Genomic DNA, 5,096 nt, shown 5'->3' with positions numbered 1-5,096 from the left:
GCGGGTGGGGGAGGGCACTGGTGTGGGGGGGAGCCTAGGTCTGGGGCGGAGGGGGTGCGGGTGGGGGGGGAAGAGAGATCCCAGGGCTGGGGCGGCAGGGGGTGCGGGTGGGGGAGGGCACTGGTGTGGGGGGGGGAGCCTAGGGCTGGGGCGGAGGAGGTGCGGGTAGGGGGGGGAAGAGAGATCCCAGGGCTGGGGCGGCAGGGGGTGCGGGTGGGGGAGGGCACTGGTGTGGGGGGGGAGCCTAGGGCTGGGGCGGCAAATTTTTTTTTTTTTGCTTGGGGTGGCAAAAAAAAAGCTAGAGCTGGCCCTGATTGTGAGGAACCTGCTACGCTAGGAACTCCCTCCCCGCTGCACATCCCCATCCCGGGCCAGTGAGGAGCAGGGCCCAGACCCAGGGAGTGGCCGGTTCTTGGGAAAACAGCAGCAGGGAAGCCAGGCGCTGCAGGGAGAAATCCCCAGGGAGCTGCAGGCTGGGCAGGCTCCAGGAGGGAGGAGCTGGGAAATTGCTGGGGTGGGGGAGGGGTGAGTCAATTCCCACTCAAGAGGGAGGAGGTTCCAGTCTTGACTATAACCAGCTCCCGGCCCCGCGCTGATTCATTGTTTCCAGCAGCGTCGCCTGTGGTTGTGAACAGAAGTGATGCAAGCCCGGGACGGGTGAGAGGGGACGAGACTGGATCAGGGCTCTGAGCTTCTCTCTGCTCCGGACTGGGTGTAGGGCCGGCTCTAGGCACCAGCGCTCCAAGCATGTGCTTGGGGCAGCACTTTCCAAGGGGCGGCTCTCCAGCCCCCTCACCCCTTTTTTCCCCCTTGGGGCACAAAAAGCCGGAGCCGGCCCTGAACCAAGCTGTTCCCTGTCAGCTGAGGCTTTCAGGCTGCGCTGGAACTGACGCTGCAGTTCTGGCTGCAGTCGCTAGATGGCGCTCATGGCAGCCGGAGTCGCACAGGCTGGACGGCAGTTCAGGCTGCCCGGCCGCTGGAGAGCCGGAGCGTCATCCCCGGAGCTGAGCCCGGCTGCGGCGGCGAGAGGGGCTCAGCTCCGGGGGATGATGCTCCGGCTCTCCAGCGGCCGGGCAGCCTGACCTGCAGCCCAGCCTGGGGGTGAGGAGCCGGGGAGGGAGGGAGGGAAGTGGGGCCGGGATGCAGGGAGGGGGGAGGGGTCCTACTGCTCTGAGTCTCCCCAGGGCGGCGCGGCGTTTCCCCGCCCGAGGGGGCTGTGCAGGGCGCCGCCGGGCTGGGCAAGGGGCGTGGATCCCGGCTCGCGCGCTGACAGGGCGAGTGGCTGGGCAGCCCAAGCGGCCAGGGATCTGCCGCCGCCCCCTCCTGCCCCCCAGCCTGCCACGCACCTCCCCCGCCTCAGCCCCACGCTGCCTGCCCTGGGCGGGGAGAGGCAGAGCCCAGCTCCGAGTGGGGCAGCAGGGGATACTGCCCTGCCGGGGGACCCCCGCGGCTCGGGCACCTGGGGGTCAGTGTCTGTCCTCTCGGCTCTGCCTGCACAGGGCTGGGGAAGCAGCTGTCAGTGCCTGCCCCTCTCAGCCCTTGCACCCCCATCCCGCTCGCAGCCCCTCCACTTGTACCTCCCCCCATCGCTCCTTCACCGCATCCCTTCCCCTTGTACTCTCGCTTCACCCGCACCTCTCCCCTTGTACCCTCCCCCAGCCCTCTCCTCTCGCACCTTCCCCTTCCTCTGCACCTCTTCTCCCGCAACCCTCCTGATACCCCCTCTCCTCCTCCACCCTCCTCCGCGAGTACATCACACCCCGCTTCTATGCCAGTGTAGAGCCTCCAAGCACCCCCACACCCGCTCCTCTGCCTGAACCCTCTTTACTAGCTCCCCATCCCTTTCAGGGTACAAGGTTTGAGGGTTAGTCCCTATGCCTTCCATTGCATTTGGAGCTCTAAAGATGGGGTTGCGGGGGATGGGGGGGGGCGAGATTTATACTAAAGTGAAATAAAAATAGGAGAAACGGTTTGATCCCCACTGCAAGTGTAAACGGGGATTGCTGTGGTGAACGAGGAGGTCACATTTGGGGGGGGAGCACCCGGCAAATGTGGGGGGAAGAGAGAGCCCAGGGCTGGGGCGACAGGGGGTGTGGGAGGGCACTGGTGTGGGGGGGGAGAGCCCAGGGCTGGGGTGGGGGGCAGCCAAAATTGTTTTTGCTTGGGACAACAAAAAACCTAGAGCTGGCCCTGGCTGGCAGCCCCCCTATCAGCTCCCCTGAGTTCCGTGTGCGGCAGCTGCCCAGCAGGCTATCAATTGCCGGCAGTTCAGCTGTCCCTCCCCCCACTGCCCTGTGCTGCTCCTGCCCTCTGCCTTGGAGCTGCTCCCGAGAGCCTTCTGCTTGCTTTGAGGGGGAGCGCGGGGGAAGAAGGGTGCAAATGTCAGGTTGTCCCCCACTCCTTTACTTTACCCCATCCACAGAGTAGGGGGGGACACGACAGGGCTCAGGACTGAGGGAGTTGCTGGCAGCAGCTGCTGTCTCAACTTGCTGATCTATTTAAAAAGGCAATGTGCTTAGAGTGGGGTCAGCATACTGAAAGGGGCAATGTGCGTCTCTCTCCCACACACACACGGTGTCTCTCTCTCTCTCTCTCTAACACACACATACACACACGGTGTGTGTCTCTCTCTCTCTGCCATGCTGTGTCTCCTCCCTCCATTCATGCTGCCTTGTAGAGTGTGAGGCTACGTTAACAACAATGTGTTAACTCTTGAGGACTCAGCCAAGTGCTAGTTCATCATTTAGCAGTAAGGCATTCCCTGGGAAATACCCCACCCTCTGACTCCACCACCTCAGCCAAGCTTCACACTCATCATTGCTGTGTACAGTATTACATTGTTTGTTTAATACTTATACTCTGTGTGTGTGTGTGTGTGTGTGTATACAGTGCATAGCGAAGGGATGGGGGGTGGGGGACAGTACCATGGCGCACAGGGAGCAGGGAACCAGGCCAGAGACCTGCAAACCCCACAGGACAGTGATCCAAAAATGAGCTGGCCAGGCCACATAACAACAGAAAATTTTAAGGAAGGGGAACTGCTGGGAAAGAGCATAAATTCCCTGGACTGGAGACAAGAAGATGATGAGGGCTGTGGGAGGTGGATGTGGGAATGTAGCTGTATAAAGACAGCGAACCCCACTGCCACGTCCTCTTCTGCACCAAGAGTGGGTAAGCAGCTGTTTTAGCTGAGTGGGAGACCCAGTCCCCCAGATACTAGGCGTGGGAAGGCAGGCCTGGGTCGGGGGGAAGAGACCCAATCCTGGAGCGGCCCCAGGAAGGGTGGGAGGGAGGGAGGGAGAAAGGGGTGACCCCAGGGAGAGGAGTGGCCTGGAGGGGGAGAGAGGGAGACGGGTGGCCCACGGGGGGAGAGAGGGGTGACAGATATATCCTACCACTTTGCCTGGGGCGTTAGGTGATTAGGCTGAGGCCACAGGATTTTTAGGGGAGGAGATGAAGAGCACATTAAGTGTTTAAATTTTAAAGCTTTATTAATAAAATAAAATAACAGCGGTGAGTTCTGGGAATGCTTTTATGTTACTTAAAGAAAGAAAGGAAGTGTTAGTGTCCCAAGCCCTAACCCCTTTTATCCTTACACCCACACTATTTGAGGCTGGCCAAGCCTGGGTGTAACGTAAGAAGAAGAGGGGGAAGGGTGGATGGGAGTTTTTGTTTTGTGCACAGGTTGTTTAGGGTTTGCTGTGATTTTTAGCCTGCTTTAGTTTTTAGGAGGGTTTTAAGTTTTAGGTTTTTGGGGGGCGCATTTTGTTTAGGGGCCTTTGTTTTTTGTGCTTTTTGTACCAGTTTACACCGGCTTTTTGTGGCCTTTTGAGCATTTTAAAAACACACCAGCTTTATAGGTGTGAGAGTTTGTTTTTCCCCTTGCTGGCCTTTACCCTTTTGCCAGTTTTGCAATCCCCTGCCCAGCTGATCCCCCTTTCCCCACGGTTGGCTGGGATTAGATAAGAAGCAGATGTGGCTGCAGGTTTCTTGGCTGCATAGAGTCTGTTCCAGTGCCATGACTTTGGACTGGCGCCCGCATCTTATTTTCGGGCTGAGCTGAGAGCTGAGGCGTTGAGTTAACCCATTTTCTTTTTCCTTCCTCCCCCTTCGGCCTCTTGCAACCTGAAAAGGAACCTTTCACCCACACTCACACCTTTAACCCTTCCCAAAATGCCTTACAGTGCTTGCAACAGCGTTAGCAACATACAACGCTGATCTGCCTCCCCAGGGGACCCCTTGAGGGAGGGGGCCATTGGATTGTAACAAGGGGTGGTCCCCAGGGAGGGCAGGAAGGAGGGAAGGGGAGAGGAGCGGCTCCAGGGAGCAGGGGAGAAGGGTGGTGCTGGGGAGAAGGAGAGGGGCAGCCTCAGGGAAAGGGTGGCCCTGAGGGGGAGAGGGGCGACTTTGAGGGGAGGGAGGGAAGGGGAGAGGGGTGGCCCGGGGGGTTAGGTACCGAGGGAGAGAAGGGGAGAGGGGCGGTACTGTGGGAGGGAGGGAGGAAGGGGGAAAGGGTTGGAGGGGGAGAGGGGCAGCCCCCAGAGGGGGCGGGAAGATGGGAGGGAGAAGAGGAGCCACTCCAGGGAGGGGTGGAGAAGGGACGGCCCTGAGAGGAGGGGTGGTCTGGGTGGGGAGGGGCTGCCATGGGGAGGGAAGGGGAGAGGGGTGGCCCTGGGGGGGTAGCAAGGGAGAGAAGGGGAGAGGGGCGGTCCTGTGTGAGGGAGGAAGGGGGAGAGGGTTGGAGGGGGAAAGGGGTGGCCCCAAAGGGGAGGGAGAGAGGGGCGGTCCCAGGGGGAGGTAAGGAGGGAAGAAGGGTGGTTCGGGGGGGAGAGGGCAGTCCCGGGAGAGGGAAGTTGGGGTGGGAGCGGGGAGAGGGGTGGCCCCCAGGGGGAAAGGGGGTCAGCCTGGGGGGGAGAGGGGTGGCCCTGGATGGGTGGAAGGGGGAGAGGGGTGGTCCGGGGGGCAAGGAAGAGGGACGACTCTGGGTGGGGAGGGAGAGGGTGATCACGGGGAGGAGCGGGGAGGGAAGGGTGGCCCTGGTGGGGGAGGGAGGGGCAGCCCGGGGGGCGGAGGGGAGGAGAGAGAGGGGAGGCCCC

The 5,096-nt window shown here is 61.1% G+C and overlaps 1 protein-coding gene across 1 annotated transcript in view; it reads left to right on the top strand.

Annotated features, from left to right (window-relative positions):
* Positions 1–540: 540 nt before the first annotated feature.
* The window catches only part of LOC101954171 (C-type lectin domain family 2 member D-like), a 36,087-nt gene continuing 31,531 nt past the window's right edge, over positions 541–5,096 (top strand). The window contains exon 1 of the mRNA XM_065564258.1: positions 541–657. The gene's annotated coding sequence lies outside the window, so the exon portion shown is untranslated. The remainder of the gene's footprint in view (positions 658–5,096) is intronic.

The sequence above is a fragment of the Chrysemys picta genome, chromosome 12, assembly GCF_011386835.1.
Source record: "Chrysemys picta bellii isolate R12L10 chromosome 12, ASM1138683v2, whole genome shotgun sequence".
Classification (NCBI taxonomy): domain Eukaryota; kingdom Metazoa; phylum Chordata; order Testudines; family Emydidae; genus Chrysemys; species Chrysemys picta.
The sequence above is the reverse complement of the archived record's forward strand: the minus strand, read 5'-3'. Positions and strand labels throughout refer to the sequence as shown.